General features: G+C 29.9%; 2 long non-coding RNA genes across 6 annotated transcripts; both read right to left on the bottom strand.

The window, feature by feature from the left end:
* Positions 1–6539: 6539 nt before the first annotated feature.
* Positions 6540–9789, bottom strand: LOC145051298 (uncharacterized). Of its 5 annotated transcripts, none has more exons than XR_013683518.1 (11): positions 9741–9789; positions 9565–9640; positions 9253–9325; positions 9085–9180; positions 8803–8975; positions 8599–8723; positions 8071–8531; positions 7815–7900; positions 7428–7542; positions 7108–7217; positions 6540–6994 (listed from the first exon to the last, which is right to left on the bottom strand). It is a non-coding gene; the product is annotated as an uncharacterized LOC145051298 (long non-coding RNA). The 5 variants fall into 5 exon arrangements; XR_013683519.1 differs by having other exon boundaries at positions 6540–6997; positions 9085–9168; XR_013683516.1 differs by having other exon boundaries at positions 9085–9168.
* A 36-nt stretch (positions 9790–9825) lies between these two features.
* LOC145051297 (uncharacterized) lies at positions 9826–10618 on the bottom strand. The gene is made up of 3 exons (XR_013683515.1): positions 10276–10618; positions 10087–10201; positions 9826–9932 (listed from the first exon to the last, which is right to left on the bottom strand). It is a non-coding gene; the product is annotated as an uncharacterized LOC145051297 (long non-coding RNA).
* Positions 10619–14657: the final 4039 nt, after the last annotated feature.

The raw sequence follows: 14657 nt of genomic DNA, 5'->3' as shown, positions 1-14657 counted from the left end.
AAAATGATTGGTTCAGAATCAGTCATACATGTACACAATAGATAATGAAAACAAAATAAACTAACCCTATATATATATATATATATATATATATATATATATATATATATATATATATATATATATATAGGGTGTGGATGTGGGATGACTCAACAAATGGTGATGATTGTCAACATAATCTTCCACCACTTACTTTATTAAAGGTACAAATGTCAAACTCAATACTTGCACGTGATGCGTTTGCTTTTTAAGTACGTCCATGTAACGTTATTTAAGTTTTTTTTAATATTGTTTTAATATATGTTTTTCAAAACAATTATTTTTATAATATTGTGAAGTATATGTATACTCGGTTGGCAGGTTTTTTATTTTATTTTTTTGCCTTATTTTTGTTATTATTATTATTATTATGTTTTTTCATTTTTTCTTCATTTATTTTTTATTTTTATAATAATGTCCTTTCCACATATTTTTTATTTTTTTAAATTTGTTTTGAAAATTTTTAATTTTTTATGTTTTTAGATTAAATATCGTTTGAGTTTTTAATGCTTAACGGTTATAAAAGTTATAAATCATAAAAATATAGTGCATCATAAATCATAATATTTTTAGGTCATATTATTTCTAGATCATAAATTTTTGGATTAAATTATTTTGAATCATACTATTTTTTTAATCACATGATTTTGGATCTATAATATATTTAATTAAATAAAGTTTTTGTTCATAATAGATTATAGATCATTATATATTTAGAATCACTTAATTTTGAATTATGAAAGATATAATTATGGATCATAAAATATTTGAATCAAATTTTAGTTCATAACAAATTAATCGTCATAAATATGTTAAATCATAATTTTTTTAATCATAAATATTTTAAATCATCTTATTCTGGATCATATAATGTTCAATATTTTTAAAAGAAAAACTCAAATTCTTTTAAAATAAAGTTTCGTATCTAAACAACCTTATTTAAAAAAAATTCAAAAAGTTCATAATATATGATATATATAATAAACATTTAAAATGATTTTTAATTTGGAGAACGTAAATTTCCTCATTTTATCTGTTTTATAAAAAGTTATAACTATTTAAAGAAAACCTGTGTACCATTAACTATAATATTTTTGAATATTGTTTACAAACTTACTAATATAGTTTTTCAAAAAACTCTATCATTTATTTTTTAAATTTGTATAAAAAAATTATTATTTTTTTAAATTAATATTTCTTAAAATTAAAATATGAATTCTTCAAAACCTTTTTAAAAAATCACTAGTATATTGCGTAAAAGTATCCCTTGAATTTTATGAATATTTAAGAATTATTTTTTCGATTCTATTATAAAAAAAATTTAATTTCATGATTGTGTTGATTTTGTATGGAATTAAATTTAAAAAAAACTTTTGATTTTTTCAGATTTTTTTTTCAAATAAAAAAAAATAATTATCGAAAAACAAAATGGGTGGAAAAAAATAAACCCAACCAGTAAGAAAATGACATGTGACGCTAAGAGTGGGGAGAGCGTAAGAAGAAGAGTGACATCGTGTGTGAGAGACGGGTGAGGCTTGAGGGGGATTCTATTTTTAAATTTTTTTTCATTTCAACGCTCCAACATTAAACTTTTTTTTGGAATTTGTCAAAATCTCGCAGATAATTACAAAAGCGTCATCTCATTTCACGATATTTTGACAATAAATAAAATTAAATTTTATCCACTTATTTTTTTCAATGCTACAACAATGATTTGTCCCCATAGTTCTCACCAATTTTTTGATATATATATATATATATATATATATATATATATATATATATATATATATATATATATATATATATATATAAATGTTTTAGCAAGTATTGTGTGCCTAAATACATCAATGTGAATTTTGCAAATTATTAATTATTTTATTTATTATTTAAGGGTAATTATGTAATCTTTCATTTAAATTCTTTATTTAGTGAGTCTGATTCTTATCCCTTTATATTAGGCAATGATTTATGATTGATTTAGTTATCATTAATATAATTTTATTTATATACTCGATGCAAACGTCCCCCCTTACAGACCACAATTGTCGATTCAATTAGCTGCTGATCAATTTGTTTTACACAATCGATGGAGGTTCATATTGGAAATCGGAACCAGGTATTCATACATTACTAACAACATCTCTCTATGATAATGAAGATATTTTTGAAACGTTCCCCACACATCCTTTTACTGTTTTTATATATACATATGTATCAAATCTGATAATCTTCCAGGAAAATGAAGATCAAAATCCCGAGAAGGATCTGGGTAATGTCAATGATCCCAATAACCTGATGAATGAAGTTGTGAAGAAAAAAAGAAGATGTAAAAAATGCTTTGGATTTGGTCATGATAGCAGGAACTGTCCTTTTTGATTGAAGAAAGAATAGAACTACAAGAAATTCATCAAATTAGTCGTTTTTATATATTATTTACTTTGATTTCAGTAAAATAAAAGTATGTTTTTGATGAATTATATGATATTATCAAGTTTCAGTTCAGTGTAATAAAATTATCGTATGATGAATTCTAGGTGTTTTCCTTTAATTATTATGTTTACAACTAATAAGATGTATGTGGTTTCTGGTATATTTATGTTTCGTAGGATCATATAGTATATCATTCTAACAGAATATCAGATGAAAACACTACAGTTCTCATTCCAACATAATGTCAAAAAAATAATGTTCATTATATTTCATAAAATATGTATGATGTTTCATAAATTCAAATCACATAATGTCAAAAAAATATATACTATAAACAATGAGCAATACAAATAATTGAACTTAAACAGTTTAAGAGTTAATTGTCTTCAGCACCATATTACTATAATATTCTTGTAGATTGATTTGGAGATAACACATAGTAAACTTTTTTGTTAGCCATATTGCTATATAATTCTTTCAGAATGATATTCAATGTGTGCATTGATTCAAGGTAGCACAAATTGATAAGTTTTATAAGTCATATTGGTAAAGTATTCTGATAGAATTATGTCATTGTGATAATATGCAGAGTTTTATAATCCATATTGATATATCATTCTAATAGAATTATGTCATTCTGATAATATGCAATGTTTTATAATCCATATTGATATATCATTCTAATAGAATTATGTCGTTAATAAAATATTGTGTAACTTTTTTTTTAAAAAAATACATAATAATATTGTAAAGTAATTAGTTTAAAAAATACATAATAATATTGTAAAGTAATTACTTTAATGTGTTGTTGGTATTTTTTACATTTGGAATGTGAATATAGTATCTTATGAATATTATTATCTTTATCATGTTCTAAAAAACAATCAAATTAGAATCATTTATTTTTATCAGTGATTCCTAATATCAAACATTTTAATTTGCATAAAATCCATTTTCATCCCTATTTATTTTGTATGACAGTTTATAATATTTTATTTTTTCAACTTCCAAAGCATATACAAACACTATCAAAATTTCTTAGTTATGGGCGATCAAGAACCAGATGTCAATAATCATATTTATGAGGAACATTATTTGGCTAGTGATGATGACAATGGAATTGAAGATTTCGATTTTCCTGATAATGATACACTATATGATGACGTATTTCAAATAGGAGAAAGCAGTAATCCTAATTTAGGTGAGTTTTTGAATATACTGTTTAATTTTTAGTTGTATTTCAGATTCTATATTTTAACAAACAAGTTCAATGTTAAATGTTAATATTTTCATCGATGACATACAAAGGACACAAATCATGCAGAAGACAAAAATCACTTCGTTGATGAAGATACAAAGGTTAATATTGATTTCAGTGAAGGTACTAAATTGAGTTCAGGATATTGAAATTTTTACAGGAAAAATAAAATTATTTCAGAATAATATTTATATAATTCTTTCAGAATAATTTTTTATTTGCTATGTTTAAACAGGACAACCACATGTTACAAATGATTACGTTTCTCCTGGTGGTACCTTATATTGGACCCCTATTGTTTCAGACGATATCAAACCAAAAGTTACATCAAAATTTAATTCATATGGTGAAGCAGTAACAATGTATAGAAACTATGCATTAGAATCTGGTTTTGATGTCAGTCTTGGAAGAATAGAAAAAACAAAAATTGGGATTATTACAAATAGACATCTTGTATGCATTCGGGAAGGTAATCCAAATACTAGTAAAGTAGATACTCTGGACATTCAACATAAAAAAACTCAAAGAAGGAAAGATTTATTTAGGAGGAATTGTAAAGCGAAAGTTGTTTTAGAAATAATTCCCGGTACTCTTAAATATGTTGTGAGTGATTTTGTCGAGCAACATAATCACGAGTTTTTTTAGCAAGAGCAATATGTACTTATCTCGTTCAAAGAGAAAACTTGATTATTCCCAGGAAATTTTCATTCATAATTTGTCAAAACAAAATATTGGTCCTGTAAAAGCACATAGATTGTATAGTGCTCTTCAGGTCGGTCCTTCTGTTCGAGGTGCATTGGTTTCTAATTTCAAGAATGCTAGGAGAAATCTTAATTATTACATAGGTGGGAGGGATGCGAAATTTCTTATTGACAAGATGAATGAAAGGACGAAAAATGTCCCATCATTGACTTTTGAGTATAAAGTGTTGAACAAAAGATTGAATGCTTTATTCTGGGCCGACGAAATAGCAAAGTATAACTACAATTCTTTCGGAGACGTTTTATCACTCGATGCCACATTTAGCATGAATAAGTATTTCTAACCTTGAATACTTTTACAATAACAATTTCATTGTTTTCATTTATGTAAACTAATATTTTATTTCCAAAATAGGTATGATATGGTTTTTGTTCCATTCACTGGCATCGATAACCACAAAAAGTGTGTAACATTTGGTGTTGGACTTTTAAGTAAAAAAGATGAAGTTTCTTATGAATGGTTGCTTAGGGATTTTTTGAAAGCTTTTAGAAAACAACCTCAATTGGTTATATCTGACCAACATCCAGCTTTGAAAAAAGCTATAGATAAGGTTTTCCCATTTGCACATCATAGGTTATGTATGTGGCATATAACAAAGAAGTTGCCAAATAAGGTATACATCAAACGAATATTATTCTTACTTTATGTTATGATTATACAATTATTTTTTCATATTCTAATAGAATCAATTGCTTCAACTCTTAAACTATACTCATCCTCATGAAATTTCATTTTATACATATTTTATCAATTGAAGAGGCAGCCACCAATTAAAAATTTCGAAAGCGTTTTCACTATATAATTTGGAATTCTAAGTTGGAACCACATGAATTTGAGAATGTATGGTGTATGATGTTGGATGAGTTTAAAATTACAGATAACAGTTGGCTGAATACTATGTATGGTTTGCTAACATCTTGGATCCCCACATTTTTCAAGCTCATTCCAATGTCTGGTCTTATGCGAACTACATCACTATCTGAAAGTCAGAATTGGTCATTTCAAACCACCACATTAACTGGTTCTTATCTTATCATGTTTATGATGACATTTGAATCAGCCATGGAACGAAAAAGACATAACCAAATTCTAAATGATTTTAATACTGCCACCACTTTTCCTAAATTCATTACCCGTAGTCTGAATGAACCTCATGCTTCAAATGTATACACGCGTAAGATTTTTTATCAGGTTCAGAAAGAGATATCAAGAGCTGAAGATAATTCTTTCCAAAAAAAAATGTGATATCTTCCAACGGTGTTGACACAATTATTGTTTTGGAGAAAAAAAACAACATATTCACTAGGCAAACAAATGATGTCAATGTGGATGACAAAGATGAGGAATACAATTACGATTGTCTTATAAGGGATACTGAATACACGGTATATTTGTTTTCACTTTAATTGTCATTCTATCATTCGAATTTAAATACTAAAAACTTACAACTTAAACATACTCACTAACCATCTTATATATATTCCAGGTCACACACTCAACCAAAGATGGTTCATTCAGATGTACTTGTATGAATTTTGAACATGTAGGGATCTTATGCAGACACATATTCTGTGTGTTTAAGTTTTATGGCATTGAACAAATTCCTGAAAAGTACATTTTGAAACGTTCACTACTAGAAAAACAACCTTTTACGACGCGCAATGCGCGTCGTAAAACGCTCAGACGACGTGCAAATGCGTGTCAAGGAAGGCCCTGTCATAATGAGAGACGGCGCACTTTTGTGTGTCGTCTATAGACGACGCGCATTTATGACACGCTTTTATGACGCACAGTTATGACACACAATGCGTATCAAGGAAGGCCCTGTCATAAAGGAAGACGACAGGCATATGCGTGTCGTAACCTTACGACGCGCGTGTTTATGACACGCAATGCGTATCAAGGAATCCCTTGTCATAAAGGAAGACGACACACATATGTGTGTCATAATTTTAAATGTTTTAAAAATATATATATTTTTGATAGAATTACTAATTTTCAATTTCAACAACAGATTGAAATTATCATAATACAAAATAAAATACCATACATAAGAACGATAATTCATTTCAAAAAAATATCACATGTCAAACAAGTTACCTAATATTACATGTCAAACAACACTACATGTCAACACTAATAACACTTAAAAACATGCTTTTTCTTGCATTTGGAGCACCCACTATTCCTATATCAGCAACCAACTTTAGGTCCAATTCCAATCACCTGTAAAAGAACATTAAAAGATCAACATTTGCTTGATTTGATGATTCAACATTAGTTCCCTTGGACCTATTCCTATTAAAAAGATACATATGAGAATAAATATATTGTTGAATCTCAAATGTGATTTCTTGGATGTCTATTGATAACTTTGCCAATGCTTCAGAGTGTTATTGTATGTTTTTAGTATTCAAAATTCTCCATTATTACCATTGAAGAGGTAAGTTGTTGATGAGCCAAATGGGCTTCCTCCTGAGCAACCAAAAGCTCTTTGTATAGCTGCTACAAGATACCAATGAATTGATTAAAAAAAGAATAGCAACATATATATATATATATATATATATATATATAATTAAAAAGGAAATCATCATAAAATCATGAAGTCAAACCTTTTCCTACTTATTAATGACATCCTTATCTTTTTCTGTTTCCAAATCTACAACAGAATCCAAATTCTAAAACTTGAAGCCTTCTCCTTCGCCATCTCCGACACTGAGATCTACATTACAAAATGAACAAGTGGTTCACAAGACATTGAGATCAAACCTTTTGTAACAGGCATTGCTATGATTGAGTATTTTTTTTATTTAATACAATGTTGTAATAGAAAAAGAAATGAAAGTACAATGATGTAATAGGGAAGGAAATGAAAGTAGGATGCTATAACGGGACAAAAACTACTAGTGAGAGAGAGGGAGAGAAGGAACACCTGGCAAAGGAGGATTTTCATGCTTTAACAATTTGTAAAGTTTTTGTTACATTTGCTTGAAATGTTCTCTTCCCATGTGGATTATGGTACTCATTCAAATACACATTCTGTTTATCTTCAAATAAAAAAAAGTCAAAAGGTCAACAGATAATCAGAAAAAGTCAAAATGAAAAAAAAAAACTTGTTTTTATTGACTTTTCAATCTCAACCGGTTTCTTATCCCAAGTATCTCCTAAAAATTCATTCACAGAAACCGCATTTTGAGCTACATCACAAGGGCATATTCGTAAATTCAACACCCACACAAAAAAAAAAAGATTTTCATATTTTAATAGTTTAAATGTTTTCTTAAGTCATAATATTCATAGGATATGTAAAATTACTTACCTGCCCTGCTTCATTGTCAATTTGAAACTTTCTAGCAGCCACACCAGATGTTGTGAAATATTTATGGCATCTTCCAAGCTGTTGGCCTGAAAAAAAAAGGTGAAATTACAAAATTAGGCCTCAAGAGAATGAATTATGAACATGAGCAGTTAAAAAGTATTATATATAGAAAGTATTAACAGAATTGCATGCAAATAAGAACTGGACCGAAGATTTCTTCCTGCATTTAGATAAAAGTTTAAATCTTGTAACATACTTTGTGCAAAAGACGTAAATGCCCTTCCTCATCCTCATAACTGAAAATAGCACTAGAAAACTTATACCTTGTAACACTCCATATCTTCAGTAACACCAGACAAGATTGTGGGGCCAATATCTATTTACTTAAGTCTGCTGAATGGGATTAAATGATCATTTTGCCCTTATATCATAAAGAATTATATGAAGTTGAAAAAAAAATACTACAATATCTCTTCCATCAAGCAGTAGTTTAGCTCCACTTTCAACTCCACTTTGGATCAATCTGCACACTCGTTCTTTTGCCTAAAAAATATAAAAACAAATTCAAATAAAAAGTTAACAAGAATTATGTTTATTACTTTATGTATACATAACATGATAATATTTAAGATTTAAGATTTAATATTAAATTTTATTTGTCGGGTCCAAGTCTTTCAGAAACCGAGACACCTCATCGATCTCAATCGTCTTTTCAATCTGAAAAAAGTACAATAAAATATATATTATAGTAAAATATATGTTACAAAATAGAAATGCGGAATACCTTCAATAATGCTTGTCTGGCTGCTTTCCTCTCCAGGTCTCTTTTCTATTTTTCTTCTGCAGCAGCTTCTGCCTTCACTCGCCTCCAAGCATCTTCAGCTGCCTTGGCTTCTGCTTGCAGTCGTGCTTTTTCAAAAACCACAACATTTATGTTTTTATATTACTAAAGAAAGAAAAACTTAAAATATTTATAGTATTGGCAAACCTTTCCTTTTTTGGTTTTCAAGTTGTTGGGGGTCCTCTTTTATATTACTAAACAAAAGGAATGATATGGAATTGTGTTCGCAAAATGGTTTTTCAAAAGTGCAGCCCTATACAGCGTATCAGGTGACACCTGTCTCTCGTTGTACTTTTCCTTTTCGTTTCTATCCCCTTCCCCTAAATTTCCAAAACTCATCAATCAATCATATTGCTAAACAGTCAACAAAGAACATTTCATTTTTCATTTATCTCCTCCAAAATCCAAATCCAATACAATGCTTCTTACCATCATCCTCCTTCTCCTTCTGGCTGCTATCTGATTCCATATCATTCCTTTTGTTTGGCTTCTGCATTGGATTTCCTTCACCATCTGAGACCGACTCTAAAAAATCACCACCAAAACTCTTTCTCATCTATTTAAATATTATTCTTCATTTCATAAAAAAGGACGCACTGTTTTCTGCCGAATGCTTTATGTCTGTCTTGTGATCCGAATTTGTTCCACCAACATTTGTATCCTCATCCTGCTGCATATATATATATATATATATATATATATATATATATATATATATATATATATATATATATATAACCAACCATAAAGATTCCACCCAAGACAAAAAGAAAAGCATATCTTGCAATTTCCAGATAATTCATATCATATACTACAAAGATGAAAGTAGGTGACCTGAATAATTTCAAGTATAAGCTTCTGAAAAGTATATAAAATAAGAGTAATTTGTAACAAAGATGAAATACCTACCAGAAATATTCATTGAAATTATCATAATTCCGCCATGCTGAATGGGCAGCTTTCCCATTATTGTTTCGTTCTGCTTCTAGTGAAAAAGTAAGATTTGTTTAAATATGTGAGTGACAATTTAATTAATAACAAACTCATTACTTTTATTAACAAAAGAGGGGAAAAGATTTATTGACCTTAGAGAGTGTGTTGTAAATTGGTTGAATGACATGTGCTAAAAAGGAAGTGGGTTTTAAGCATCACGATTGTAACGCTGATAGATTCATCAACTCTATGTACTCGTTTGTAACGCTGATAGAAATCCCACGGGTTTTAAGCATCACGATTACGATCTATTCGCCCTCCATCTTTTTGGCTAGTTTAAACTACTAGAAAAACAGAGAAATGAATAAGAGAGAGAGAGAGAGAGAGAGAGAGAAACATATGAATTAGGATATAAAAATCCGGTTTCAAACTCCCAGAAACGGAGAATTTCAGTGACGATTATCCACCGGAAGTGGGTTAAAGATACAGAAATCAAACCTTGAATCGAGGGTGTAAAAGAAGGTCTCTATTTGTTGCTTTCACTCTGCCTCCATCGTTGTCATTGATTTGTGCTTTGAAGTCTCGTTAATCTTCTCCACGCACAAATCAGACCCTAAATCGATTAGCCCCATTTATGTTATTTGTATTTATACCATAGTTGCATTTTATTTTACTGAGAAAACCCACCATCACTGAAGGAACCGAAGGAGGTGACACCGACTGATCGAAAGTGGCGGTTACCTTGGTGGACTTAAGGAAGCCGATGAATAGTACCATAGAGAAGCCGGAGTAGTAGAACCATCCAGGAAGAAAGAGAAACAAAGATATAGTATCAGAGAAGGGAGATATGGCGGTGGAGAAGAGCCGAGAAGCAGCGATCTGAGACAAATGCAAGGATGAAAATCACGATTATATGTAAGTGGGAAATAAAAGCCCTAGTGGTTGGCCGCGTGATCTTCAGGAATTAACGCGACCAGAGATGGTCTAGTGATTAGGGTTTCCAGAGAGAAAGGGAAGACAATGAAGGGAGGTCTTGAAGTCGGGTATTTAAAATTTTTAGAACGCGTGTTTTGAGTAAAAATATAAAGCGACATTAAGAGAGAGGACGCCCATTTTACATAAAGTGCCCTCTGTGTTTTTAATTTTTTTTACATGAGACGCTAATTTAAGGGCACGTAATAATGCGCGACGTAACTCATTCAATTTTTTGAAGAGATAACACTTTTTTAATGCCGATCTCTTTTGCGTAACATAAATCTCCGAGTGTCGTGGTTTGCGCGTCGGAAAAGGGTCTTTTTCTTATAGTGGTTGGCGTTGGGATGTTATTCCAACAGAATTACTGAAAAGACGTTTCAATATTTCTTTTGACGATTCTAATTCCGACATGACTGCTATTGATATTTTTTCAACCGTTGACCGTTGTGTGTCTTTTTTAAGCCATGATGTAGCTAAGTCAAAGTTATACCTTGACGAGTAGAATAAGTTGAAAAAAAAATCGTAGACGATTGTCCAACCCATGATGTACCGAACAGAGCATAACAGTTCAATAAGCTTCTAGGCATAGTATGTCCTGATGTAGTATCTAATGTTAGCGACATTCAAAATCCTACAGATATTCGTAACAAAGGATCCGGTAGTCGTGGGAAAAGATTAAAATCTACAAAAGAGATGATTGAGAAAGAAATCTCGAAAGCCAAGAGGAAGTGTGCTACATGTCAACAGATGGTTCATCATGACAAAAGAAATTGTCCTTTAAAGAACGCCGAGAAATAATTTCCTTGATCGTTTTTTTATTGGTTTTTGTAGGACATTTCATTTTAATTTTGTCGGTTCACATTCATTGTTATCTTTTATGTCGTTTAATAAAGTATTCACCTTCATTGCTAGTGATGATGACATTGTAAATTAATCTAACAATATTTATATTTTCTTATTACTTAAAAATAATCATATCACGTAATACAAATATTCATTCCATCATTTGTATAAACTCATTATTTTCCTTACTTACAGCAAATTATACAACTTCTATCAAACATTTTAAGATTTATTTTCATTTTAACAAAAATGCTTTACTGCTTATGGTGATATACAAGTATTCATTATATCATATTTTCTTTCAAAAATACTATATACTACGTAAAGATATTCATTCCAAACGAATTTTATTTTTAAACCTGCTTTTACCTTCTACATCCAACTTGCATACAAGTATAAAATATTCTGATAGAATAATAAAACTACAAACTAATCTATCAGCATAAAAAAAATTGCAAAAACAGCCCGGGCACACAACATAAGAAGTCGATGAACTTGACTTCATATTTCTAAAACATAACCATTCCAAAACTATTTTATATTTAGATTTTTTATGCATTACACATGAACCCACACATACTTAATTTCAAAAAGGGTACATTATAGCTAAGAAAACTATAACATATTCTATCAGAATCGTAACATTTACTATATTATATCAGCATCAAAAACAGTACAGTCACACAACATTATTAACAACAACCTTGAATTATATTAACAACATTATTACAAAAAATACATCAACACATACATTATCAACAACAACCTTGCATTATATTTAAAAGGCACAACATCATCATCCCATTCAACCATAATTGCTTTTCACAAGGCACAACATCATCATCCCAGAAATTATTAAACTACTTCCCATTCAACCGGAATTGCTTTTCACAAGGCACAACATCATCATCCCAGAAATTAAACAATGCATCAACACAAACTTCATATCAAAATTAATAATCCATTACAAGACAAAGAACCTTTTCAAACATCTAACATGATGCATAATAGTATGTTAACAACCACAAAAAAAAGGTTCAGCTAATGCCATGTCAATATTTATCTTAAAAAAAACCAAACTACCACTTCAAGTTCTTACCTACGACCCCTTGTTTTTTTTTTTCTTCCTATTTTCAACTAACTGTTGAAGAAGCATATCTTGTTCCAAAATATCCAGCTTACGAAACGCTTCAAAATCTTTAACTATCATAGTCTTAAACTTATTGAACTCAGCTGTCAACAATCTTGCCATGTATTTCGTCCTTAACTTAATTATAGCATTCATATCACCAAGCATTTTACCTGTAAGACCACACTCCCAACGCCCTTCATTTTCCTCCGTGTAACTTTCCATAAGCCTTATGAGGTAGATTCCACATTCTATTCCAGCTTTTTCTAATTGCCAATATATGTTCATCACCCGTCCCACCTTAAAAGTTAAGGCTTTTGCCATTGGATGATGTTGTGATGTCAAGTAGTTGCAAAACAGTTTTTTCTATCATTAAATACAACATATAAATCAAACATAGTTTTATAACATACTTTAGAATGAAAACCTAGTGATCAGAATTTTATTGATTATCTTACCACCAGGTTTGGTATCATGTCATACTTTCTTTCCAAAGTTCCTGTTCTCTTCACATGATCTACAATGTAGTATAAACTTGATCTCATATCAAAGATGAGTAAATAATACTTCCCATCATCAACTATTGGGAAGAAAACCTTGTACACATTAAAAAAAGAAGTTACTTTAATATTAAGTGATGCAAAAAATATTACATTTACTACATAAACTTAGAAGGGCAACATCTCTGAAACTTGGCTTGACATCAAATTTATTAATGTAGATTCACAATAGAGTAGCAAAAAGCCTACATTTCAGATCTTCCGATTTTAATTCATTCAATATCTCTTCTGTCTGTAAAAACCCACATCAACAACAATATTAACTTCTACAAAAATAAATTTGAATTTACAATTAATTTAAAAAATAAATTCATACCACAATAGTTGTATCGAAGAAAATTCTTGAAAGCGATGATTCATACTTGTAGTTCTTCATTTTATTCAAAAACACAGCCCAACAATCAATTACTCTAGAATGCAAAACATCCCTTGATTGAATTGATATGCAAAACCCTGGTGCAACAGATGACCTGTTCCAATGTCCCAAATCTTATCCCTGTGAGGCTGTGACAAAAATTATATATAAAATATATAAATACGTTCACATTTATATTCTAAAAATATAATAAGTGAGTCATATATATATATATATATATATATATATATATATATATATATATATATATATATATATATATATACGAACCCATCATCTCTAGTAGATGCAAAAACTGAATTGCATATCACTGTTTCATCCTTAGTCAGTTTATCCCCAACCTTAACAATGCTTTCAATATAGGGCGAATGAAATATTTTTGCCTTTTTAGGGATACGTTTTTCCCTTTCGTCATTATCATCATCTTCTACAGCATTATCAACAGCTTATCCTATATTTCTTCCAACCACATTATCCCCATTGATTCCTGACATTAGTTGTTTCCTTCTATACACCTGAAACTCAGTTTCATCCAACAACTTAATCATTTCCTCATTCACCCTTGAGTCATTGTTAAAGAATTGGTATCAACAGGTGTACAATAATTGACTTGTTTTTCTACACTAACTTCAATAAGTATCAATCCTCAAATAGGTGAACTGTTTGCTTCACCGCCATCGCCTACATCATTCATATTCAACTCATTGTGTCACACCCCGAAAACCGAAGGCGGAAACATTTCCGGGGTTGACTCCACGTTGAGTATCCAATCCAATGCACATAGTAAGTAAAGTAAAACAACCATTACATTACATAATAAAGTTTTACAGTTGTTTCAAAGTAAAGTTTGTACAGTTGTGATACATAGTATATATAGACAAAATGAAACGGGTCTTCATGAACTCCGTCTTCTGATCAAAAGAAATCTTCGGGTACCTGTTCTAACGCTGACCTGAGAACACAAGCGGTTTGAAAATCAGCATAAAGCTGGTGAGTTCATAAGCGGTTTTTGTTTGTGAACATGTTTCGAGTTTCCTTTCTGTTTCTGAAATGTTATATGCACCAAGAAAATCCCATATTTTCTTAATAGTTGGTTATTGTTTCACAAATGTAAGGTATAGTAAGTTTGTACACTGAAAACATGTTTATTCATGTGAAAATGTATAGTTGGTTATCTGACTGTTTA

Source organism: Lactuca serriola, chromosome 5, assembly GCF_051521515.1.
Source record: "Lactuca serriola cultivar US96UC23 chromosome 5, Lser_US96UC23_V15, whole genome shotgun sequence".
Classification (NCBI taxonomy): Eukaryota; Viridiplantae; Streptophyta; class Magnoliopsida; order Asterales; family Asteraceae; genus Lactuca; species Lactuca serriola.
Note: the sequence above shows the minus strand (reverse complement) of the source record. Positions and strands in the feature narration are given on the sequence as shown.